General features: G+C 40.4%; 1 long non-coding RNA gene across 2 annotated transcripts in view; it reads left to right on the top strand.

Annotated features, from left to right (window-relative positions):
* Positions 1–4256: 4256 nt before the first annotated feature.
* The window catches only part of LOC102135436 (uncharacterized), a 247604-nt gene continuing 224132 nt past the window's right edge, over positions 4257–27728 (top strand). For both annotated transcript variants that reach the window (XR_012434714.1, XR_001490575.4), the window contains exon 1: positions 4257–4394. This is a non-coding gene — a long non-coding RNA (uncharacterized lncRNA). The remainder of the gene's footprint in view (positions 4395–27728) is intronic.

Below are 27728 nucleotides of genomic sequence, written 5' to 3'. Positions count from 1 at the left end.
AAATGTTCCCAGATCAATTTCCTAGGTTAATTTTGGTAATTTAGAATTCCTTAGGAAACTGACCAAGGAATGAATATATATATATATGTATTCATCTGAAATATATATATATTATACATGTTATATATATAATATATATAAGATATTATATATAACATATATATTATATATATCATCGCATAATCCTTTAATGGCAAATATATAATATATATTATATATATAATATATGTTATTTATATAATATATAACATATATATTATATATATATAACATATATATATAATATATATATATCATCGGCATAATCCTTTAATGGCAAAACTGAAAGGGAGTCCCATGAATATGAACATATCCACAATCATCAACCCTGATTTGGCAAAAAGATAAGAAATAAAGCAGAATAATTCAAAAAGATGGGGACAAAACTATGTGTGATGGTGTTCTTAACAATACGAAAATCTCAACCAAAGGAGCAAATAAATTAATAAGAGTTCGGGAAGGTGGCAGGTTAGAAAAGAAAATAAATATCCAAAATGTAGGTTTCCTGCCTACTAGCAATAATTAATTTTCAAATGCCATGGAAAAGTCCCACCCCTTTTGTAACATCAGCCAATATTGTGGAATAATTATAAATACATAATAAATGGGCAAGTATGTGTACTACATTTCAGAATCTACCTATTTAAAATTTCAAAACTTTATCCCATTGTGGTGGCCATGGAAAGAGAACCTGCTTGACTCCAATACCGCCCACCAAGTAAAGGCCACGCCCTCCCCGGGATGCTCCCAGTCAATGAGCAAAAGCGATTGGGTACCAGCACATGGCTAATTCTACCAGAGGTGGAAATCCTCCATTGCGAAATCTTTGGCCTAGGCTCCCAATCAGCTGGGTGAGATTTTCTTGGCTGCACAGCAGTGTGAGGCTAGTTTTACCCATTTCCTTCCCCCACCTATTTCTTGTCCTTTCCCTCTCCCCTCTTTTTCTCAATAAGACATTTGAGGTTTATTCCTTTCCTTCTTTATGAATGTCAGATTTCATCAGTGGCTGACAGTGTTCCTGCCTTTTCCTGTGTTCTCTCCTATATTTTTCTCAGGCTCCCCCGCCACCTACCCCATAACCTAAAAAAGCCACTAGAGAAAATTATCTTTAAATATGTTGGGTTTACTCAGGAATAAGAAATCAGGATTATAATCTGGAATGCATGGAATGGCAAACCACCAGGGAAGGGTAAAAGGAAGCTTGCATTAGCAAAAAGGAATTTAAATAAGACCTTAGAAACAAAGTTTATTGGTTCCAGAGATGCAAAGCCAGGATTGTTGTCAGTTCATTGGTGGTCTTCCCATTTACTGGGCATGTGTTCTGAGAGAATCTTACCTGAATTACTGCAGTCCTAAAGAATGTCTGGTAATAAATCTTATCAAAGCAGGGGATGCATGAAGGTGAAAGGGTTTCTTACGGGGTTTTTAGAAAGTCCTTGTGAAAGGTTTTTATCTCAGGCATGTAAGCATGTGCTTCCTCTGCTTCATGCCTTCCCAGCCTTATTTCGTCTGGGTCTAATGAAAGTGATTTCCTCTTGTTATCTGCAACTTTCACACCCCACAACGCATCTCTTGCATGTCTGATTCTGTTCTAACTTTGGCTTCCTGAAGAACTTGAATTAAAACCCACCAACAATGCTATTTCATAAGCCCCTTTCCAGCTTTTTTTTTTTTTTTTTTTTTCTATTTAGCTCTGTCTACTATTTAACATTCTCTGGTATACTTACTTATCTTGTTCATTGTCTTTATCTCTATCTCACTAGAATATAACCTCCATGAGAGCAAGGAATTCTATTTGTTCTTTATGTTCAGTACCTAAAATAATTCCTGGCTCATGTCAAGTGCTCAATAAACATTTGTTGAATGAATTAATGAAGGAAATGTTGTTAAATAAGACTTGAATAATGTTCTTGGAAAAGATGAAAATCCCAGTAGAATTTTAAAAAGTTTAAATTGAAAAATAAATATTTAAAAATAGACAACAAAATGTCAAAAAGAATAGCAAGATATTATGTGAGATATTGAAAATCTAAAGATGCAATAATTAAAGCAGCCTGGCGATGATTTGGGCATGGATGAACTGATCAGTAGGGGAGAATTAAAGCCCACTGTCATGCATTTTTGCAAACTCGAGGCATGAATAAGCATTTAAGGAAAGTATTATTCAATAAATGATATTAGGAAATCAACGAGAAAATAACAAAAAGACAATTCACAAGAGAAGAAATAAAAATAACTTATACAACTATGAAAAAAATATTTGACTCAAGGAATTACAATAAAAAAAAGGCACCATTTCACCTTTAAATTTGGAAAGGTAGGGTAGGTAGGTAAATAGAATATTTATATTGAACAGAGAAATCATGTGTTCTTTATGCTATTGATGATGCTGTCAACCGTCAAAAGACTGTAGGATGATTTGACACTATACGTAAGAAAACTGATGGTTTTGTGTATCTTTTGAACAACTTTCCAATTTATGATTGCAGCTTAAGAAAATAACATAAATATGAGCAAAAATTTAACTAAAATATATTTCTTGCCATATTGTTTATAAAAACTTAAAAAATGGAAATAAATATGAGACACTAAAAAATTGGCTGAATAAATTGTACCACATGCACATGATGATGTATAATTTAGCCATTTGAGTGATTTTGTAGAATATTTAATGTCAGAACGATGCTAAAACTTTTACTGGTCAGAATAAACTAGATAAATGGAGATAGGTATAATCTAGTGTGAGAAGAATTCCAAAGTTCTCAGTGCCTTACACAATGGCTCATATAGAACTGGGTGACTCTTAAAGACAGCTCTCCTCCCTCCACATGTTGGTTTAGCATTTCAAGATATCTCCTTCTTATGGGAAAATATCCTATATTTCCATCTCCATGTCACAGCAGGAAAAGGGCAGATCAGATAGTCACTACTACTAAAATGCTTCTACTTCAAAGTCGCATATGTCACTTCAACTTAAATTTTATTTGGCAAAGTCAATGGTTATATCGCACCTCAAAGGACAGGGAAGTTAGTCATTTTGTGGACTTGCAAGGAGAAGAGAACAAGATATTAATTAATAGTAGTATTCTTCCAATTAATGTATTCTGTTAAGAGTTTAAAATGACAGTACAGCTTGTAAAAATTGCATGTATATATTGTTTGTGTGTGCATCTCTGTGTGTATCTGTTTGGATAGAGATATGGATAAGGTAGATGTAGACAGATACATATGTACATATAGAGTCAACAGAATCTCTCTGGGTTGCAGGGCAATAGATGATTTTTGTTTTCTCCTTCTTCTTATCTGTTTTTTTTTTTTTTTTTTTTTTTTTTTTTGAGACGGAATTTCACTCTTATCACCCAGGCTGGAGTGCAGTGGCATGATCTTGGCTCACTGCAACCTCCCCCTCCCGGGTTCAAGTGATTCTCCTGCCTTAGCCTCCTGAGTAGCTGGGATTACAGGTGCCTGCTGCCATGCCTGGCTAATTTTTTTTTTTTTTTTTTGTATTTTAGTAGAGACGGGGTTTTGCCATATTGGCCAGGCTGGTCTCGAACTCCTGACCTCAGGTGATCCTCCCATCTCAGTCTTCCAAAGTGCTGGGATTACGGGTGTGAGCCACCAGGCCTGGCCTCTTATCTCTATTTTTAAAGTATTTTTACAATAAGCAAATGTTGTTATAATAAGAAATGAAGTTGTAACATTAAGAAAAAAGGTACATAATATGTTTATAACTGTTTGAAATTCAAATTTTATGTGTCTTTTAAGAAAGTAAAATCCTTTCAATTTTACCCTTTGCCATTTTTTATCATTCCTATCTCTTCTCTCTACTACTTTGCTCAGGTCCCTAAGCAGAATAAATTGTTGTTAAACTTCTGTTTGAGATGATTGTTGTTAATTTCCTTCCCAGTTCAATAAGATAGTGCTCAACTCCTGTGACTGAGTTATGATTAAAATAGCATTACTCCTCTTAAGGAAGATACAACGAAAGGACAGTTGGAGTTAAGTATATTCTAATGGCATGAGAGCAATTGTCACTAAAGAGATTTAAGATATGACCTTTTATTCTCGACCACAACTGTTCTAAAAAAAAAAAAAGAAAGAAAGAAAAAAAAAAGCCTTGTGCATTTTGAATATCAGCACTCAACCCCATTTGGCTTAGCAAAAAACTTTGAAGGTTGAATTTTAACCCTGTTTTCTATTTCATTCTTGCCCCTTAGAATTCAAGTGTCTGTATTGGTGAAGGCAAAAGTCCTGCTTGATTGAGGCCTCCATAGCCTGTGACTCCATCTGAGCAGTGTCCCTTCAGAAGCTGCTTAAACATTTCCCTGAGCTTACAGAATTGCACTGCACTCTGGGTAAGCATGGTGTCTATTATATGGTATTGAGATTAATGAGATGAATCTGCCTTAGACGAGGGGATCTTCAGAAAGCATCCAAACCAGCCTGCACACAGGACAGCTTGTGTGATAAAGCAGAGTCTTTAGAGAGATGTATTTGGACTTCCACAAGTTCTGATGAGATCCTCACTCTCCTTCAGATGTGAGGCTCCAAAAGGAGGACTTTAGGATCTAGAAGTTTGCATCCCAGTGTCTCCTGGAGAACGTTGCTAATCTGTTTGCTATGAATTCTGACTTTATTAACTTTCTTCCAAATCTTTAAAATAAACAAACCCTATTTAATTTACCTGAGAAAAGTCTATGCCTGTCAGTCCTTCATTCTGAGCTGGCTATTTACATTTGTAAATGTAAATATGAAGGCCATGAAGGAATAGAAATACTCTTGAGCTCACTTAAGCAGAAAAGTAGCATCCTTAAATTTAAGGACACATGCAGAAACACCCAAAACCTGTGTTCCAGTTCTGGGAAAGATAATCAGAATGGTGTATCTTGGATTAGGGGATTTAAGACTCCCAAGTCAAATAAGTTACAGCCTTGCAACAATGTAAGGAATTAAATTGTATTAACTGATGACTTCCCAGTGGATGGTGTGAGGCAGTGGTCAGTGAAGGGTGATTGTGGATTTCTAGTAATTCACTATAAAGAGAGGTATGTTGAGAACTCTCAAGAGTCTCTCGTGGTTGGGCATACCAGTGTCCATCAATGTCCAATTTCTTCCCCATTCATGGTGCAAGGAATATACTTACTTTCTTCAGCTCCCTTGCAGTTAAGTGGGCGCCATATGACTTATTCTGGCCAATGAAGGATGAATGGAAGTGAAAGATATCACCTCTGGGCTGAAATAGTAAAAGGAGCATATGTTTTTCCAGTCTTGCTCATTCCTGCTGAATCATCCAAGGTGGTGGTGTCTCCAACAGTTTGGAATTTGTGGTGACCCCATAGGGAAGGTGTATTAGTCCATTTTCACTCTGCTGATAAAGACATACCCGAGACTGGGAAGAAAAAGATGTTTAATAGACTTACAGTTCCATATGACTGGCGAGGCCTCACAATCATGGCGGAAAGCAGGAGGACCAAGTCACATCTTACATGGATGGCCTCAGGCAAAGAGAGAGCTTGTGCAGGAAAACTCCCCTTTTTAAAACCATCAGATCGGCCGGGCGCGGTGGCTCACACCTGTAATCCCAGCACTTTGGGAGGCTGAGGTGGGTGGATCACAAGGTCAGGAGATCGAGACCATCCTGGCTAACACAGTGAAACCCTGTCTCTACTAAAAATACAAAAAAATAGCCGGGCGTGGTGGCAGGCGCCTGTAGTCCCAGCTACTCAGGTGGCTGAGGCAGGAGAATGGTGTGAACCCGGGAGGTGGAGCTTGCAGTGAGCTGAGATCACGCCACTGCATTCCAGCCTGGGCCACAGAGCGAAACTCCTTCTCAAAAAAAAAAAAAAAAAAAAAAAAAAAAAAAAAATCAGCTCTCTGGAGACTTATTCCCTATCATGAGAACAGCACGGGAAAGACCTGCCCCATGATTCAGTTACCTCCCACTGGGTCTCTCCCACAACATGTGGGGATTCAATATGAGACTTGGGTGGGGACAAAACCATACCATATCAGGATGGTTGCCCTGAAGAGATACCTGGACCAGTAGCTGACATTACATGACTGAGAAATGCATCTTTGTGGTGGTAACCTACTCATTTTTGTGGACTATTGGTTACCATGGCAAAAATCAGTCTATCCTGACTAATTTACTCTGTACACTGATTCTAATCCATTTTCAGTCTGGACCCAAGTCTGGTTTTATGTCCTGTCTGATCTGGTCTCAATTTGGGCCATTGCTGAGTGCTGACCACACTATAGCTGTTTATTTAGCACTGGGTTTTCCAAGCCATCTTATCCACCGCAGGACAAGATGCTGTCTTTAAGATCCTTGACTCAATAAACTGCTCTGAGGAAGCAGTTGCCATGCCACGCTTTTCAGATGGGTCCTTTCTTCTGTCCAACCTTTATTATATAAAGTAGTTAAGAAAATGTGCTTCATATTCAGATGAGCTTAGGTGCAAATCTAGTCTCAGTCATTTCTAGCCAAGAAAATGGAAAAAAAAAAATGAGAAAGTTGCTTAATCTAAAACCTTGATTTCCTTACTTACAGAACGGAAATGGTAATAGCACTTATGTACAGGACTGCTGAGAAGGTAGAATGAGAAAAGTGAGTAATATGCCTGGGAGGAAGTGCTGTTACATAGTACATGCTCAATAAAAGCTGGTTGTTAGTATTCTTCCCATTTCTTCCCTAGATTAGGGTCAGTTTCCTATTTCCCAAGTCCTTTCTTAGTAAGTCATAGTTTAGCCATTATCAACCTATTCTGGCAGATGTGGGATGACCTGACAATATGCCCGAAAATCTTCATCTAATAATCTTTTCCTTGGGGTTTAGAGGGTAGGAATTTTATCTGCTAAAAGGAAGGCTTACCAAAAGGACAAAGTGCTGGGGACATAGTTCCAAGTCTCAGCATGTATGTCCCCAAGCAATCTTCTGTTGGCCAAACAGCTAAGAAGGAAAGAATAAGCAACATCCCTTCTTCTTGCCCCATCTTTGCTTACTGGTTTGGCTGCTGTGTGTGGGCCATGCTTCTAAGAATGAATCCTCTCTGTTTTCTGCTCTGCTTCCTTCTTGGGGATTCTCCATTGACCTCTGGACTGCAGCCATCCTAAACGTTCCTCCGTTCCTCCAGGGCCATGCTTTGCCTACCTCCTGGCATTCATGCCTTTTCTTCCCTTGGTCAGAAAAATCCTCCCTCCCACCCTGCCACCCTCACTTGGCTACCTCTTATTCGAAGTTAGGTTTTCACATAGACATCACTTTTCTGGGAAGTCTTTCCTGACTCTGCAGTCCTAGGGCGTTGCTTCTACTGTGAACTCCATAGCATCTCACTTCTTCCTACCACTCCCATGTTTATCCTAATTGACTGTCTACTCATTTCTCATTAGGGTTTAAGCCACCTGAAGGGTTGTAGCCCCAGTGCCTTACATAGGACCTGGCACATCACAGATGGTCAATAAATAGTTCTTGACAGAATGAATGAATGTCTTCTGCTCAGAATTTTCATATTCATCTTAAATTTTCATATTGACTCTATCTCTGTATCTAAAAATCATCTTCCAAAGATCTCTTCAGTAGTGCATTATTCTTTATCACCCTTGCCCCAGTATCCCCTGCCTACCCTTCCCTTCCTCCATGCCCATATGCCAGCTAGCTCCAATTTTGGAATGGCACAGTAGGAAGCATGATAGTGTAGAACCTGGCTACTCAAAGAATAATCTGGGCCACAGAAGCTTTGGTATCCCCTTGGGAGCTTATTAGAAATAGGGAATATCGGCCTCACTCCAGACCTATTGAATTGAATCTATCATTTAACGAGATCCACAGGTATTTAATTCTGAAGCACATTTAGATTTGAGAAGTGCTGATGTTTGATTTGTGCACTTTACCCTCTAAACATCAGTTTCCTTTATTCCAAATGAGAAAAATAATACCTGTACCACTGAGTTTAGGTAGGGATCAAATAAGGCAGTTCGTATACAACACTTAGCATAATAAAGGTGGATATTATTGAAACATCCTTCCTCTTCCTGGGTCATTAGTCAGAGATCCCCAGTATGCTTTTGCATATGAATGACGGTCTCTAATTTGCCCTGGATGAAACTTGTAGACTATTTCCATTTTTGAAATCCTAAAGAGCCCATCTTTGAATTGTAACTTTTAGGAGGGTCTCTTCTTCCAATGAACTCTGAGTGGACATTACTGTTTTGGGAAATACCAGTTTTTAGTGCACATCTTAACATTTTAGAAATGTCCTCATTATCAACTAAGTTATTAGCTCCTAAGTAATGAGGCCATGTCTTAAAGCCCTTTTGTCTTTAGCAGCTGGAAAAATATAATGTCCTAAAAGAGGAAGAGCTCAAATATATTCTGATTTTGATGATGATAATGACAATTGCTTTCTGTTGATCATAACTTTCTGGAGAGGTAGAATTTGTTACTCTCATCTTCCTAGCCCAATGTAGTGCTATGGTTTCCAAAGTTCTATTTCAGCAATGGTACCCTTTTGGCAATAAAATATTATAGAACCTCAGTAGATACTAAACATCAGAACTGTGCTGCTCTGGCTAAAATTGGGAAGCGAGCCCAGAATGCCTCACTTTTCATCTCTGTGTCCCATGCCCACATGGCTACAGGAGTCTAGGAGTCAAAAGAACTGGCTTTGAGATCTTCTCAAAAGCTTAGCAAGGATCTTGGTCATGTCACTTTCAACCTGGTGACCCTCAACCAGCTCATTCTCAAAATACACTTGTTTACAAAATGGTGGTAAAGAGACAATACTGAAAAACTGGCATTAATACTGCTGTTTTATGTTTTAAAGGGAAACGACATCTCCACTGTTTTGTACTTTTTGTCCTCAAATATCATGAGATATCAGAGAGATCCAGGATCTAGGACCAAAAGTCCTCTAAGAAAAACTGACAAAGGGGATTTAGATTTTTAAGCACATTACCCTTGAGAGGAGGTATAGGCCCCAAAGAACTAATTTGGCCTTATATGTAAGAAAGGGGAGAGAAGCAGAATGGGGAAGTCTTTGCTAGAAGTGTGGAATCTGACCTCGTTGGAACTCAAAACATGATAACCCCAAATTTGGCACCTTGGTCTGCTAAGGATTTTAATCTGAAGGAAACTGAGGAAACCACAGAAACAGGAAGGTTGCCATATTAGTCAGGGTTCTCTAGAGGGACAGAACTAATAGGCTAGATGTATATATGAAGGGGAGTTTATTAAGGAATGTTGACTTACATGATCACAAGGTGAAGTCCCACAATAGGCCATCTGCAAGCTGAGGAGCATGGAAGCCAGTCTGAGACCCAAAACTTCAAAAGTAGGGAAGTCAACAGTGCAGTCTTCAGTCTGTGGTCAAATGTCCAAGAGTCCAAAAGCTGAAGAAGCTGGAGTCAGATGTTCAACGACAGGAAGCATCTAGTATGGGAGAAAGATACAGGCCAGAAGACTCAGCCAGTCGGGTCCTTCCACGTTTCTCTGCCTGCTTTTGTCCTAGCTGTGCTGGCAGTTGCTTAGATGGTGCCCAACCAGATTGAGGATGGGTCTGCCTCTCCCAGTCCATGGACTCAAATGTTAATCTCCTTTGACAACACCCTCACACAAACACACCCAGGAACAATCCAATCAAGCTGACACTCAATATTAACCATCACAGTTGCTCTCTAACATTTATTCTCCTTTCTTTTCTGGAGACTCTCATCTGTCAGGTGTCCTGCTCTACAACAGCAGGGAGTGAATGTCACAGAGAGAGGCCAAGCAGAATCTGAACAAATAGGCCTTGCTAAGTTCCCCCCAGGGTGTTAACATTATACCTTTGTCCTCCCATCATACTTCTGCATGACTATTTATACAAATAATCCAGTTTTTTCTGAGTCTTTGGGTCTTCATTTGTGAAGGTTCCTGTGTCATGTAAAACTTAAATACATGTGTTGTGCTTTTCTCTTGTTGCTCTGCCTTTTGTTAAAGGGGTGTCAGCCGTGAATCTTGTGATGGTTGAGGACATTTATCTTTTCTGTCCTACAGCCTGTAAACCTTCCTTCTCTTCCTCTCTCCTTCCCTGATCCTCTATCTCACCCTTCTTCTCTTCTCATTATGGTTTTCCTCTAGTCACATTCTAAAAAGGCCCATATTGAGTACCTTAGAGGAAGTACAGATGGCTAATAAACATAAGGAATGATGCTCTACTTCAATATAGTTAAATAAAAGGCAATTAATGATATAATAAGTTGCCTTGGAAGTTGTTAAAGGTCAGAGTGCCAAATAAACAAGAGCACCTTTTTGATGAGCTATCTTCACACAGTATATAATTCCCTGTGTATTTTTTGAGGTATAAATAATTCCATTTCAGATATTTTGACATTTACAGAAATACCAAAAATAAGTGTTGCCTGGCCAGCCTAGAACTGCCCACTGGGGCAGAATTATTTGAGTATCCGAGGGGAAGATGATGTACATGACAAGGTTTTGTGAATAGTAAAGTTTTACATGGGTGTAAGGTACCAGCAAGGAATTTTTTTTGAGGATTTGGATTTGCTTTCTCTATCCCATCTAGTTCACCATGCTTTTTCAGGCTGGGCCCTGAATAATCAGCTAATATCTCTGACATCTCCTGGAGAGGGGTGGGGTATGGTAGATGTCTGAAAAGGGCTATGGCTCATTGACGGTGGCCTAGAGCATTTTCCGGTTGCTTTCCTTCGTTTCCACAGAGCAGGAAAAGCATGTTCTATCTTATTAGATTTTGGAGATGTGGACACAGTACAATATTCCTGATTCAAAACTGTCAGCTAAAAAGAAGGGACTGAAGTCTTGGGTTAGTAATTTGAAAAGATATTAAGTGAAAGGAAGAAAATAGTTGCAAGGCCTAAAGACAGATTCTGTGATCAGAAAGACCTCTGTATTTCTCACACATTATCCTTAGAAAAATGAATTGATTATGCCTCTTAATATTTGAAATGAGAAGATCGTTGACACAACTGGTATGAATGGAAGCAGCTCTTACAGTCATGTAAAGAGAAAGGGGCAGAAAGAAAGGGTGGAAAGAACTACCTACATTTACATTTGGATGAAAAGTCATTTAAGACCTTGATATGTACATGAGCAAAGGAAATGAATGAAAATTTACACCAGAGGAAAGTTAAATAATAAACACACTAGAAAGTGTTCATCTTGTCTTGGGTAGCCCACACAATGGTGGGTATAAAATGGTTAAACTGCGAGCTCTTAGACTTTACAAACACAATTGGGATATTTAATTATGTTTCTCAAAAAATTGCCCCTGGTATCCACATTTCTTCCCAATTCAGGTCCATCTGACAGTTACCTCACCTACTCTCTTCCTTTGGAGCGGGAATTGCTCTTTCTAGCAACTCTCAGTGCTTGGAAAACAGTTTGTCACTTAGAACTCTCTTTCCATTGCAAATAAACCCTGCAATAATAACAGCTTTCATTTGTGGGGCACATATCATGTACCAAGTGTTTTTCTAGGCATTCCTGTGTTAATTAACTTAATCCTCATCACCACCTTATGACATGTCTTCTCATCCTCCTCCTCCTTCTTCTACAGATAAGCAAACTGAGGCAGTTTTCCCAAGGTTATAGAGCTGGGAAGTACCTGATCAGGGATTTAAAACCAGTCAGGCTCCTCTAGATCCCACACTATACCTCTCTATCTTCAACCTCTTTACCCTTTTATGGAAGCTTCTTTCTTTTTCCTTATGTTAACTTAGCTTTCCCCATTCTCTACAGGATACCTATGTTGTGGTGTTACTAGGAATCCCTCCAGAGCAATGATTTAGTAGTCAAATATAGATGAAAAAATTATGGTAAAATATGCTTCTACTGCACAGTATTGCTCTATTTTTTTAGTTTGTATTATGATGCTTCCAGAAGAAGGTTTACTGTGCAATATTTCTTAAATGTATATAATCATGAAACATTTATTTTACGTTATTTGGTTGTTCATCTGTAACACCTGGGCAAGCTATTGTTGTACAGGATACAACTGGGGAACATCACTTTACCTAAATAGCAGCTGGACCTGAGTTTTCTCCCAGACTTCACATCTCATGGAGACCAAAGCATGGAGAAGTTCTCCCAGCTGCTTCCAGACCATTACCCTTTCATCTTTGTGGGCATAAAAGCCCTCTTCCTTTGAGGCTAATGACACTCATCTATACCACTCTTTACTACTTCTCATTGCCTTTAATTGCTTAATTCTTGCCTTCTTCCTCTTCCACACTGAAGCCTTTGGCAATTGCATAGCTATTTTTGTCTCCACCCCAGTTCCTTCAATTATCATGGGCAGCATCTATGTGGATGAGTCACCCAACAGCCAGACCTCCAAGCTCCTTTTTCTCTGTGACTCCCATGATCCTTACACTTACTCCCCTTCAACCACCTACACCCATGGTTATTGCCAGGAATCCTACACCTAAAGAATGTAAATTTCCATACCCAACAATGACCTAAATTTCCCTCCTTTCAGCTTACTCACTTCCTTACAATGCTTCTGATTTTTAACCACATCAGGCCTGCTATACTTTCAAACTTCCCTCTGCCACATGGCCTGCCATTCCCTTTCCAATTTTCCTTTCTTCATTCATTCTAAATCCCACGGCATGCAACTTTGACAACTTTATTGCTGGCGTCCTCAAATTTCTCACCTACTTATTCTTTTGTTAGACCTGTCCAGCTCTGCTTGGTCATTCTTTCATTCCTGCTATCAAAGGTCTTCTTCTCTTGAAAGTATGAAGGAATATGATCTTTATCATTATCTCTGTCCAAGCGGTGATACTCTTCCACTTCCTGTTCCAGTCTACACAATAATAGTGGTTTATACTGCTCTTCTCCTCGTATTTCTCCCTTATTTTCTTTGAGGGCTACCAGAGATCAGCCTTCAATACTGGTTGTACCTTCAGGTGAATTTAGTTCCAGGAGTTCATGCATGTAATATATTTCCTTCTGTAATCAGCTTATCACAGATTAGCATTCTCAGGCTTTCTAGCATCTTCAGTGGGCTTCATATTTTCCACATCACTTTGCATTACCATTGTCAATAATCCAGCCCATCCCTTTCACAAACATCCATATTGCAGAACAGTTTCTTCTTAACACCTTTTGTAGCAAGCCAATTTAGGCCAAATTAGATCTCCCCTGATTTAATTAAAATTCCTGCTGTTCAGGAGATATTTTGTGACATGCAGCCAGCATGCCCAGCAGAAATCCGTGTGTGTGTGTGTGTGTGTGTGTGTGTGTGTGTGTGTGTGTGTGTGTGTATTTAAAAGGTGCTTTCATGGTTTGTACCTTCTGGGTGCTAGACTCTTGACCTAGCAAAAATCAAATAGTGCCCTCCCAGGCTTGATATCTGAATACAGCAGTATCATGATAGGTTCTTTACTCCAGGATTTTTTAAAGATGATAAAAGGATTAGTTGAGCAAGACTAATCCTTTACTGTGTAAAGAGATCCTATATAGGTGATTAGACAGAAAAGCTTACAACAGCCACGAATACAATGATGTTCTAATATCAATATCCAGGTCCTTTTCTGCAAGGAACTAAAGATAACCTGGATCCGGTTGGACCAAGAAAGCCTCTCTTATCTAGGCCTGGATTCTCAGTCTTTTTTTCCCTTCGATTTGATTTCCAGGTGTATGCCCTACATTGCCTCATCCCACTATTTTTTTTTCCTCAGTTATTACTTCTGATGATTAATCACTGTTCACTGTAAGCAGTTTCTTTTTTCTTTTCTTTTTTTTTTTTTTTTTGAGACAGGGTGTTGCTCTGTCACGCAGGCTGAAGTACAGTGGCATGATCATCACTCACTGTAAATGTGAATTCCTGGGCTCAAGTAACCCTCCTGCCTCAGTCTCCTGGGTAGCTGAGACTACAGACAAGGGCCACCATGCCTGGTTTATTTATTTATTTATTTATTTGATAGAAATAGGGTCTCAAGGAATGGGAACAGCTCCAGTCTCCAACTCCCAGCGCGAGCCACACAGAAGACCGGTGATTTCTGCATTTTCAACTGAGGTACTGGGTTCATCTCACTGGGGAGTGCCGGACGATCGGTGCTGGTCAGCTGCTGCAGCCCGACCAACGAGAGCTGAAGCAGGGCGAGGCATTGCCTCACCTGGGAAGTGCAAGGGGGAAGGGAATCCCTTTTCCTAGCCAGGGGAACTGAGACACACAACACCTGGAAAATCGGGTAACTCCCACCCCAATACTGCGCTGTAAGCAAACAGGCACACCAGGAGATCATATCCCACACCTGGCCAGGAGGGTCCCACACCCACGGAGCCTCCCTCATTGCTAGCACAGCAGTCTGTGATCTACCGGCAAGGCAGCAGCGAGGCTGGGGGAGGGGCGCCCGCCATTGCTGAGGCTTAAGTAGGTAAACAAAGCTGCTGGGAAGCTCGAACTGGGTGGAGCTCACAGCAGCTCAAGGAAACCTGCCTGTCTCTGTAGACTCCACCTCTGGGGACAGGGCACAGTAAACAATAACAAACGAAGCAGAAACCTCTGCAGACGCAAACGACTCTGTCTGACAGCTTTGAAGAGAGCAGTGGATCTCCCAACATGGAGGTTGAGATCTGAGAAGGGACAGACTCCCTGCTCAAGTGGGTCCCTGACCCCTGAGTAGCCTAACTGGGAGACATCCCCCACTAGGGGCAGTCTGACACCCCACACCTCACAGGGTGGAGTACACCCCTGAGAGGAAGCTTCCAAAGCAAGAATCAGACAGGTACACTCGCTGTTCAGAAATATTCTATCTTCTGCAGCCTCTGCTGCTGATACCCAGGCAAACAGGGTCTGGAGTGGACCTCAAGCAATCTCCAACAGACCTACAGCTGAGGGTCCTGACTGTTAGAAGGAAAACTATCAAACAGGAAGGACACCTACACCAAAACCCCATCAGTACATCACCATCATCAAAGACCAGAGGCAGATAAAACCACAAAGATGGGGAAAAAGCAGGGCAGAAAAGCTGGAAATTCAAAAAAAAGGAGCGCATCTCCCCCAGCAAAGGAGCGCAGCTCATCGCCAGCAACGGATCAAAGCTGGACAGAGAATGACTTTGACGAGATGAGAGAAGAAGGCTTCAGTCCATCAAATTTCTCAGAGCTAAAGGAGGAATTACGTACCCAGTGCAAAGAAACTAAAAATCTTGAAAAAAAAAGTGGAAGAATTGATGGCTAGAGTAATTAATGCAGAGAAGGTCCTAAACGAAATGAAAGAGATGAAAACCATGACACGAGAAATACGTGACAAATGCACAAGCTTCAGTAACCGACTCGATCAACTGGAAGAAAGCATATCAGTGATTGAGGATCAAATGAATGAAATGAAGTGAGAAGAGAAACCAAAAGAAAAAAGAAGAAAAAGAAATGAACAAAGCCTGCAAGAAGTATGGGATTATGTAAAAAGACCAAATCTACGTCTGAGTGGGGTGCCTGAAAGTGAGGGGGAAAATGGAACCAAGTTGGAAAACACTCTTCAGGATATCATCCAGGAGAACTTCCCCAACCTAGTAGGGCAGGCCAACATTCAAATTCAGGAAATACAGAGAACACCACAAAGATACTCCTCGAGAAGAGCAACTCCAAGACACATAATTGGCAGATTCACCAAAGTTGAAATGAAGGAAAAAATCTTAAGGGCAGCCAGAGAGAAAGGTCGGGTTACCCACAAAGGGAAGCCCATCAGACTAACAGCAGATTTCTCGGCAGAAACTCCACAAGCCAGAAGAGAGTGGGGGCCAATATTCAACATTCTTAAAGGAAAGAATTTTCAACCCAGAATTTCATATCCAGCCAAACTAAGTTTCATAAGTGAAGGAGAAATAAAATCCTTTACAGATAAGCAAATGCTTAGAGATTTTGTCACCACTAGGCCTGCCTTACAAGAGACCCTGAAGGAAGCACTAAACATGGAAAGGAACAACTGGTACCATCATCGCAAAAACATGCCAAAATGTAAAGACCATCGAGGCTAGGAAGAAACTGCATCAACTAATGAGCAAAATAACCAGTTAATATCCTAATGGCAGGATCAAGTTCACACATAACAATCTTAACCTTAAATGTAAATGGATTAAATGCTCCAATTAAAAGACACAGACTGGCAAACTGGATAAAGAGTCAAGACCCATCAGTCTGCTGTATTCAGGAGACCCATCTCACACGCAGAGACAGACATAGGCTCAAAATAAAGGGATGGAGGAAGATTTGCCAAGCAAATGGAGAACCAAAAAAAGCGGGGGTTGCAATACTAGTCTCTGATAAAACAGACTTTAAACCATCAAAGATCAAAAGAGACAAAGAAGGCCATTACATAATGGTAAAGGGATCAATTCAACAGGAAGAGCTAACTATCCTAAATATATATGCACCAATACAGGAGCACCCAGATTCATTAAGCAAGTCCTTAGAGACTTACAAAGAGACTTAGACTCCCATACAATAATAATGGGAGACTTCAACACTCCACTGTCAACATTAGACAGATCAACGAGACAGAAAGTTAACAAGGATATCCAGGAATTGAACTCATCTCTGCAGCAAGCAGACTTAATAGACATCTATAGAACTCTCCACCCCAAATCAACAGAATATACATTCTTCTCAGCACCACATCGTACTTACTCCAAAATTGACCACGTAATTGGAAGTAAAGCACTCCTCAGCAAATGTACAAGAACGAAATTATAACAAACTGTCTCTCAGACCACAGTGCAATCAAACTAGAACTCAGGACTAAGAAACTCAATCAAAACCGCGCAACTACATGGAAACTGAACAACCTGCTCCTGAATGACTACTGGGTACATAACGAAATGAAGGCAGAAATAAAGATGTTCTTTGAAACCAATGAGAACAAAGATACAACATACCAGAATCTCTGGGACACATTTAAAGCAGTGTGTAGAGGGAAATTTATAGCACTAAATGCCCACAAGAGAAAGCAGGAAAGATCTAAAATTGACACTCTAACATCGCAATTAAAAGAACTAGAGAAGCAAGAGCAAACACATTCGAAAGCTAGCAGAAGGCAAGAAATAACTAAGATCAGAGCAGAACTGAAGGAGATAGAGACACAAAAAACCCTCCAAAAAATCAATGAATCCAGGAGTTGGTTTTTTGAAAAGATCAACAAAATTGACAGACCACTAGCAAGACTAATAAAGAAGAAAAGAGAGAAGAATCAAATCGACACAATTAAAAATGATAAAGGGGATATCACCACCGACCCCACAGAAATACAAACTACCATCAGAGAATACTATAAACACCTCTATGCAAATAAACTGGAAAATCTAGAAGAAATGGATAATTTCCTGGACACTTACACTCTTCCAAGGAAGAGTGTAGGAAGAAGTTGAATCCCTGAATAGACCAATAGCAGGCTCGGAAATTGCGGCAATCATTAATAGCCTACCAACCAAAAAAAGTCCAGGACCAGATGGATTCACAGCTGAATTCTACCAGAGGTACAAGGAGGAGTTGGTACCATTCCTTCTGAAACTATTCCAATCAATAGAAAAAGAGGGAATCCTCCCTAACTCATTTTATGAGGCCAACATCATCCTGATACCAAAGCCTGGCAGAGACACAACAAAAAAAGAGAATTTTAGACCAATATCCCTGATGAACATCGATGCAAAAATCCTCAATAAAATACTGGCAAACCGGATTCAGCAACACATCAAAAAGCTTATCCACCATGATCAAGTGGGCTTCATCCCTGGGATGCAAGGCTGGTTCAACATTCGCAAATCAATAAACATAATCCAGCATATAAACAGAACCAAAGACAAGAACCACATGATTATCTCAATAGATGCAGAAAAGGCTTTTGACAAAATTCAACAGCCCTTCATGCTAAAAACGCTCAATAAATTCGGTATTGATGGAACGTACCTCAAAATCATAAGAGCTATTTATGACAAACCCACAGCCAATATCATACTGAATGGGCAAAAACTGGAAAAATTCCCTTTGAAAACTGGCACAAGACAGGGATGCCCTCTCTCACCACTCCTATTCAACATAGTGTTGGAAGTTCTGGCTAGGGCAATTAGGCAAGAGAAAGAAATCAAGGGTATTCAGTTAGGAAAAGAAGAAGTCAAATTGTCCCTGTTTGCAGATGACATGATTGTATATTTAGAAAACCCCATTGTCTCAGCCCAAAATCTCCTTAAGCTGATAAGCAACTTCAGCAAAGTCTCAGGATACAAAATTAATGTGCAAAAATCACAAGCATTCTTATACACCAGTAACAGACAAACAGAGAGCCAAATCAGGAATGAACTTCCATTCACAATTGCTTCAAAGAGAATCAAATACCTAGGAATCCAACTTCCAAGGGATGTAAAGGACCTCTTCAAGGAGAACTACAAACCACTGCTCAGTGAAATCAAAGAGGACACAAACAAATGGAAGAACATACCATGCTCATGGATAGGAAGAATCAATATCGTGAAAATGGCCATACTGCCCAAGGTAATTTATAGATTCAATGCCATCCCCATCAAGCTACCAATGAGTTTCTTCACAGAATTGGAAAAAACTGCTTTAAAGTTCATATGGAACCAAAAAAGAGCCCGCATCTCCAAGACAATCCTAAGTCAAAAGAACAAAGCTGGAGGCATCACGCTACCTGACTTCAAACTATACTACAAGGCTACAGTAACCAAAACAGCATGGTACTGGTACCAAAACAGAGACATAGACCAATGGAACAGAACAGAGTCCTCAGAAATAATACCACACATCTACAGCCATCTGATCTTTGACAAACCTGAGAGAAACAAGAAATGGGGAAAGGATTCCCTATTTAATAAATGGTGCTGGGAAAATTGGCTAGCCATAAGTAGAAAGCTGAAACTGGATCCTTTCCTTACTCCTTATACGAAAATTAATTCAAGATGGATTAGAGACTTAAATGTTAGACCTAATACCATAAAAATCCTAGAGGAAAACCTAGGCAGTACCATTCAGGACATAGGCATGGGCAAAGACTTCATGTCTAAAACACCAAAAGCAACAGCAGCAAAAGCCAAAATTGACAAATGGGATCTAATTAAACTAAAGAGCTTCTGCACAGCAAAAGAAACTACCATCAGAGTGAACAGGCAACCTACAGAATGGGAGAACATTTTTGCAATCTACTCATCTGACAAAGGGCTAATATCCAGAACCTACAAAGAACTCAAACAAATTTACAAGAAAAAAACAAACAACCCCATCAAAAAGTGGGCAAAGGATATGAACAGACATTTCTCAATAGAAGACATTCATACAGCCAACAGACACATGAAAAAATGCTCATCATCACTGGCCATCAGAGAAATGCAAATCAAAACCACAATGAGATACCATCTCACACCAGTTAGAATGGTGATCATTAAAAAGTCAGGAAACAACAGGTGCTGGAGAGGATGTGGAGAAATAGGAACACTTTTACACTGTTGGTGGGATTGTAAACTAGTTCAACCATTATGGAAAACAGTATGGCGATTCCTCAAGGATCTAGAACTAGATGTACCATATGACCCAACCATCCCATTACTGGATATATACCCAAAGGATTATAAATTATGCTGCTATAAAGACACATGCACACGTATGTTTATTGCAGCACTATTCACAATAGCAAAGACTTGGAATCAACCCAAATGTCCATCAGTGACAGATTGGATTAAGAAAATGTGGCACATATACACCATGGAATACTATGCAGCCATAAAAAAGGACAGTTTGTGTCCTTTGTAGGGACATGGATGCAGCTGGAAACCATCATTCTTAGCAAACTATCACAAGAACAGAAAACCAAACACCGCATGTTCTCACTCATAGGTGGGAACTGAACAATGAGATCACTTGGACTCAGGAAGGGGAACATCACACACCAGGGCCTATCATGGGGAGGGGGGAGGGGAGAGGGATTGCACTGGGAGTTATACCTGATGTAAATGACGAGTTGATGGGTGCAGCACACCAACATGGCACAAGTATACATATGTAACAAACCTGCACGTTATGCACATGTACCCTACAACTTAAAGTATAATAATAATAATAATAAAAAAAGTTAAAAAAAAATAAATAATTAAAACTATATAGACTTTTCAAGAAAAAAAAAAAAGAAATAGGGTCTCACTGTGTTACTCAGGCTGGTTTCTAACTCCTGACCTCAAGCAATCCTCCCACCTTGGCCTCTCAAAGTGCTAAGATTACAGGCATGAGCCACTGCACTTAGCTAAGCAGTCTTCATCAGTTTATTTATTTATTTGAGTTTTGCTTGTCTCTGATATGCTCTGTAAAATTATGAGTGCCTACTCTTTGTTTGTCTGCTTGTTTTTCCAACTCTGAAGAGGGCTTTTTTTTTTTTGCTTCATGCTGTTTCCCTCTTTGTAACCTACTGGGGGAGCCTGCCCCCAATATTTCAACGTAGGTTGTTTCTATTTTCCCTAAGTGTCGACCAGCTGAGAAATAAAGAGAGACTGTACAAAGAGAGGAATTTCACAGGTGGGCTGCCGGGGGTGAGTGACATATTGATAGGACCATGATGGCCTGCCTGAGTCTCAGACCAGCAAGTTTTTATTAAGGGTTTCAAAAGGGGAGGGGGTGTAAGAACAGGGAGTAGATCACATGCTTCAAAGGGTAAAAAGCATAACTACTAGTAAGGGTCTAACAAAGATCAGGGGGCATAGGGCAAAAGCAGAACCACTGATAAGGGTCTATGTTCAGTAGTGCATATATTGTCTTGTTAAACATCTTAACAGAAAACAGGGTTCGAGAGCAGAGAACCTGTCTGACCACAAATTTACCAGGGCAGAGTTTTGCCCCACCCTAGTAAGCCTGAGGGTACTGCAGGAGACCAGGGCATATGTCAGTCCTTATCTCAACTGCACCAGATAGACATTCCTAGAGCAGCCATTTATAGACCTCCCCCCAGGAATGCATTCCTTCCCCAGGGTATTAATATTAATATTCCTTGCTAGGAAAAGAATTTAGTGATATCTTCCCTACTGGCACATCCGTTTATAGGCACTCTGCAAGCAGAAAAATATGGCTCTTTTTGCCTGACCTTGCAGGCAGTCAAACCTTATAGTTGTCTTCCCTTGTTCCCTAACAATCGCTGTTATTCTGTTCTTTTTCAAGGTGTACTGATTTCATATTGTTCAAACACACGTTTTACAATCAATTTGTACAGTTAACACAATTATCACAGTGGTTCTAAGATGATGTACATCCTCAGCTTATGAAGATAACAGGATTAAGAGATTAAAGCGAAGACAGGCATAAGAAATTATAAAAGTATTATTTGGGAACTGATAAATGTCCATGAAATCTTCACAGTTTATGTTCCTCTGCCATGGCTCCAGCTGGTCCCTCTGTTCGGGGTCCCTGACTTCCTGCAACAGTAACCTGAGTGCTGGATCCTATCTGAGTCCACTGTCAAGTAAGGCTGAGGAGGGTGCACATTTGTCCTTGTTTGGTAGGCAGGAGAGCTCATTGAGATGTGAGCTTAACATGGACCTCCATGTTGTTCAGAGGCAAGAAAGATACTTGCTGAGTAAGTGCCTATGGCAGACACTGTTAGTGTCTTATCTGTACATCCTGCCTGCCACTATATGCATCTCTGTGCCTGGGACCTTTACCATTATCCTTCTGAGTGCACCTATAGGAGCAAGAGGCAAGCATGAACCTTGAATCAGTGACACTTGTATGACTGTATACATACCCCAGGTCCCTCACTTTTTGAGGGGGATATTTGTGAAGAGTGTGTTTCGCATCATTTCCCAGAGTTTTCCCTGGGATGAAGTTCTAGTCACCCACCAGGGCAATTGACTTAATAGCACACCCTTTATCAACTGCCTTCTCTTCCTTGTATGATTTCCCCTGGTCCCCTATTGGGGTTCCCAGCACATTCCAAATAAATGTCTTTCTGAAATTCTTGTCTATAGTTCTGTTTCTGAGAAGACCCAAATTAAAATAAACATTACACATTGTTCTAGCAGCAGTAACTAAGGAGTATTCCATTCAACTATTTAACATACTCTACTGTGAGCTATATTGGCTAAGGACTTTGAGTTTCATTTTAAACACTTATAGAGACACCAAAAATTTGAGTTCTCTGTAAAGTAACCCAAGACCAATTATACCTAAGGAAGGGCTATATTTCTTTGGGGATTTCAAGGTCTGCTAACTCCTGTTAAGTGGGATTTTCAGACCATAAAATGCAAAATCATCCTTGGTGTCACTATTTGTGAGCCCAGGAAGAAAAAGGGAGCAAATAAGATTGTTTCCAATGATTCTGAAATTATTAGAGGATAGTGGCAGTGTGAAATTTTGAAATCTGGTTGATTAATGCATTGTAGCTTTAAAACAATTTATTGTATTATATTCTGAGAAGTCTAAAAGTAAATGTTTTCAGTATGATTAGAGCAGCTGCTATGGTGGTCCAGAGGAATGTATTCAAATACTTACTGCTAATAAAGAATATATGTAAACATAGGATATTCATGCATTCATTAACTCATTAATTCATTCTGCCAAATATATTATTAGGCTGTTGAAGTTCTCTATGGAAATTTTCAGGTCAGTGATTGTGTTCTTCAACTCTAGAATTTCCGTTTGGTTCTCTTTTATCGTTTTTATCTCTTCGTTAAACTTCTCGTTTTATTTATATATTGTTTCTCTGACTTCATATAGGTGCATATCTGCATTCTCTATAGCTCACTGAGCTTCAAGTTGATCAAATTTAATTCTTTGTTAGGTATTCTCCATTTCTTTATGGTTGGTTACCAGTGCTTTATTATTTATTTATTTGTTTATTTTGGTGGTGGTATGTTTCCTTGATAATTTGTGATTCTTATGGCCTTGTATTGGTATCTCTGCATTTGAAGGAGTAGGAGTGGGCACCTCTTCCAATCTTTATAGACTAGTTTTGGCAAGGAAAGTCCTTGACCAGCCAGCCTATCCAGAGACTCGCGGTGGGCTCGATGGCAGGATCTGTGGGTGAGCTCACAGCTATGTTTCTTAAGGTAAGCTGGCCCAAGTCCATGAGGGTGGGCATAGAGCTGGGTACTCAGGGGTCAACCTAGTGATGAGGTCCACCGGAGTGAGTCTTGAGCATTGGTCCATGGGTGCCATTCTGGCATGTGGGGATTCCAAGGATGATCTGGTGCTGGAATAATTCTGGAGTTTGGGTCTGCAGAGGCTGGTCTGGAAGCTAGGTATCTGAGGGTCAGTCTATTGTCTGGGTCTATGGGGTTGGCTTGGGGGTCTGGGTCAGTAGGGGATGACCTGGCAATAGGGTGGGCCTGGAGCCTCACACTGTGGTGGCCAGCCTTGTGCTAGAGTGGGCCTACAGTCTGGGTTGGTGGGAGCCAGACTGGTGCCTGGGTCTCAGGGATTGCCTTGGAGCTTGGGACCTCAGGGGCCAGCTTGGCCCTGGGGTGGGCCTGAAGCCTGGTTCACAGTGGTCAGTTTGGTGCCATGAGTCACTGTGGCAGGCCTGTGCTGGGGTCCACAGTGAAGTTGGGTTCTCACTTTGTTCTCCTTTCCCCACTTGGAGGGCATCTCTCTCCATACTGTGCTGTGTGAGCTTGAGGAAAGGAAGAGGTAAAGTGGGTAATGTGAAATTGTCATCTTCAATGTTTTTCTTATTTCTGTGCTACACTTGGATGATGAAATCTCTTACCTGGATTTCTCAGCTCTTATGAAGTTGCTTTTATGCATGCATAGTGGTTCAAATTAATGTTTCTGCAATTAGATAAGCACTAGAAACTCCTATCCTGCCATCTTGCTAGCATCACTCTCCAGACCCATTCTACCTGAGATTATTTCTCTACGTAACTACCTGTTAGTTTTATGTCTCCCACATTAGGATGTAATTTCCATGTGGGTGGTTAAGGGTTTTGTCTTTTTCATTGCTCTATCTTTAGCATTTCACGTAGTGCCTGATATAGTTCAATATCTATTTGTTGAATGAATCAACGAATAAAACCCAAGTTATTCTGAAATCCAAAGATGTACAACAGACTGAATGGACCTGAAAATTCTGAAAAAACTGTTGTCATATTTCATGACTGTTCTGCCTAGGATTAAGCTAGCTCTATACTGTTGTGGTCATAAAAAGTCACTAAAAATTTCCATAATAAACCCATTTTTCATGGACGCATGCCCTTTGCCTGGTCTTGTGGGCTGGATACAATAAGCATAATTAAAGCAATAAATAAAAGTGCCACTAGCCACATGGGACCCAGAATTCACTCCCAAGGGCATCCCATGGTTTCTGACCCCTGTTTTACTAAATAGACATTTAAATAGAGGAGGGAAAAGTGCGCATAAATAATAAATGAGTGGATATAAGTCCAGTGTCTGCTGTCCTCCATAATTCAAGACCACAGCTTTTCTGAGGTGGTCTTTTTGCTCCATGAACCTGAAGATGATGCTCATGCTATTGTTTCCAGAGACCAGAGCTGTTTCCAATTTGTCTCCTTTGTATGGTCCACTTACAGCCAAAGAACTGTTTCATCTCCTGAATGCTGGTGTTCTCCATGGACCTCTCACACTTCTGCACATCCTATGAGTAGGGGTATTGGAAACCTTTTCTGAATTATCTTTTTGAGTAAGTTTGTACAGCAAAGAGCCTTGGAAGATAAAGATAATGTCTCCCTTCAGGAGAAAGGTTGGACAGGGTTGCCCAATCTTTATAACAGATGGGATTTCTTAAACTCATGGCCCCTCCTCTATAATGCAACCCACTGTGCAGGTGTTATCTGGTCCTCTTCACATCTCTCTGTGGGGATTGAGGCTTGGGGAGCTGGCACCTACATTGGTGATAATTCAGCTATTGCTGTGGCTGTTTTGTCCTTGTTTGTGACCCAGGAGGCTTGTATCTTCTGCCAGCATCCATAAAACTTTGGCAGCTTAAGTTGTTAACTTGAAATGAGTGTAAAATCTCAGACCTTTACAGTCTTGACAATTGGAATTTGGTAATTTCTTGTTGATTGGGCAGGATACCTATGATAAAAATATAAAGCCTGGTGATAAGATGAGGAAATATCTGAAAGCCACATCTTATGAGGAGCAGTTGAAGGAACGCAAAGAATTCATCCTAAAGAACAACAGCCCAAGAGAGAACATGAATGCAGCCTTCTAGTCTTTTGAGAGTAACATGGAAGAAAAGAATGCTCTTTGGGATGCTACAAAGGCCAAAGTTCAAGCCAATATGAGGAAGACATATGGAAGCAGATTTCAGCTACCTGTCAAGGAGATATACACTTCACCTGCAAAAAGCTGCGACTAATGCACAGAAACTGACTGGATTTTATAACAAGATAGAAATTGTTTTGTTAAGACTTTAATTAGACATGCTGTAGAACAGAATTTGTTCCCTGAGTGGGTCCTGTGCTCAAGGATATGGAAGGTGGTTAAAACACATCTCTGGAATCATTTATAAAGAGTCCACTCTTCTACTAGATGAGTGATTATTTCAGGTAATATCTTAGGTTTTTTAGAACCATCTCAGATTCTAGACATTTTTGGTTATCATCTTGCTGATACGTCCCTTCTAGACCACAGGTTCAGGGAGGTTAGAATGCAAGTTTTGGTGTGAAGTTGCCTGAAGCTTTAAGTCACTTAACTATACTCCTTTCTATAGCATTCAGCTGACTTCTCATAAAAGCAGAATTCTAGTCTAGAGAAGACCCAGAAACATACATGAGAAGCTTTAGGAAGGAGCCAAGTCATACTGACTACTTCACTATTTACTCATTCATTCAATGGAGTTACTCAGCATCTACTTTGTACTAGACCCTGTGCTGGGTAAGGAGAATTTGGGGAAAAGTGACATCAAGTTGGGAACACAGATAAGTAAGAGCACATCTTTCTTAGTGTTAAGACAGATGTAAACCCAGAGTTCTGTAGGAGCAAAGAGGGGAAACATGAAGTAGAGTAGGCATAGAAACTGAGCGAGGAGACACTTCCCAGAGGAATTGAGCAATTTTAGAAGTTTAAGTTAAGTGTAACTTGCAGAAGGAAAAGCATGTCCTATGTAATAGAGATGGGAAACCACCTGGTGTCCAAGGAACTATGAATAGTATAATCTGTCCTAAGCAAAGGTTGTGTATGGAAGAATGAAAGGGCTGGGGATTTAAGCAAAAGCCATATCACAAAAGGTCTTGTGAGACAGAAATGAGTAGAATTTCCTTTTGCAAAGATGACTCCAGCTGCATGAGCAGGATAGACTGGAGGAAGAATGGGTTAGGGGCAGAAGATCAGTCAGGGAGTGGCTGCAATAATCCAGGATGTTGAAGGTTGAACAAGTGTGATGAGTGTACACTCTGAATTATGGGCAGAAAACTATGCTGGATTTGCCTTAGAAACCCTTTATATGTCAAGAATAATTTCAGAGTTCTGAATTTGGACACTGTAGCCTGTCTAGGCAAAGGACTCATGGCCAAATGTGCAAGGGCTAGTCCCATTGATATCAGTGGCACTAGGTAAGCTGGGTTGGCCTATCCTTATTGGTCTGGCTTTTCCAGTTCTTCTGAAAGGCATTATGGGTGGTGGGTGCATCCTCCAGTATCTATGGCAATCCTTTAAAGATTGGGTGCTGAAATATTTCTGAAACGGAAAGGGCTTGGTTGCTGGGAAACCAATGGCCACTATTAACCACACCTACCAGCCCACTCCAGATGAAGTCCTTTCTCTTTAGAAAAGAATTTCTAATTCCTCCCATCAACTGCCACTGCTTACGTACTTAATTTCCTTTTGGGGTGCAGCAACCATCTGGCCTGCTAACAAAGGGTTTCTAGTTGATTATGCAAAATGTTCATACTTAAAACTTGGCCAGATGTGAGTCTTTCTTTTCTTCACCCCTCCTTTGAAATCAGAAGAAAACTGGGCAGGTTTTTTTCTTTCTTTCTTTGGGGCTAAGAACAAGTAACACAGTGACAGTAGCTTTTAGAGTTCTTGTGTCCATTTCTTTTTTCTAATTGATTTTTATTGAATATCCCCAACTTCAGGCAAAGAACTGGGCTAGACAGCAGCAGATCAGAGGAGGAAAGATGAGGAAATTTTCCCCCAGCAGGTCATAATCAGGCTGGGGAGAGAAGAAGACAGGAAGGAAGTATGAGCAATAGGGCTCAGGATGTGCTACCCTCTTAAAGTGGTGGCCCAGAGCCTGGCACAACAGCCTTATGCCTGGTCCTTAGAGTGTGCTCAGAATGGATTCATAACAGAAAACAAATCTGTTGAATCAGAACTCTCAACGCCCACTCTTCCTCTGCACCCACCATAGGTTCCTAACAAAATGAACAAATAGTCAAAGGAATTCAATCATGGCCCAATGACATGAATCCAGGAGAATAAAGAGAGAAGCACAGGAGCACAGCTGGGTGCAGGGAGGACCTTGAGGAGGCCCCTAATGGAGCTCTCACCCCAGGCATGGTAACCAAGAAGTCAACTACATGTTGAGAATTGTTATAGACTGAATTGTAACCTCCTCCCTCACATTCATATGTTGAAGCCCCCCAACTCTCAGTGCCTCAGAATGTGACTATTTTTGGAGAGAAAGTATTTAAAGAGATAATTAGGTTAAGATGAGGCTATTAGGGTGGGATCCCTAATATAATAAGACTCGTGTCCTTAGAGGAGGACGAAGAGA

This window comes from Macaca fascicularis, chromosome 5, assembly GCF_037993035.2.
Source record: "Macaca fascicularis isolate 582-1 chromosome 5, T2T-MFA8v1.1".
NCBI classification, from domain to species: domain Eukaryota; kingdom Metazoa; phylum Chordata; class Mammalia; order Primates; family Cercopithecidae; genus Macaca; species Macaca fascicularis.
Note: the sequence above shows the minus strand (reverse complement) of the source record. Positions and strands in the feature narration are given on the sequence as shown.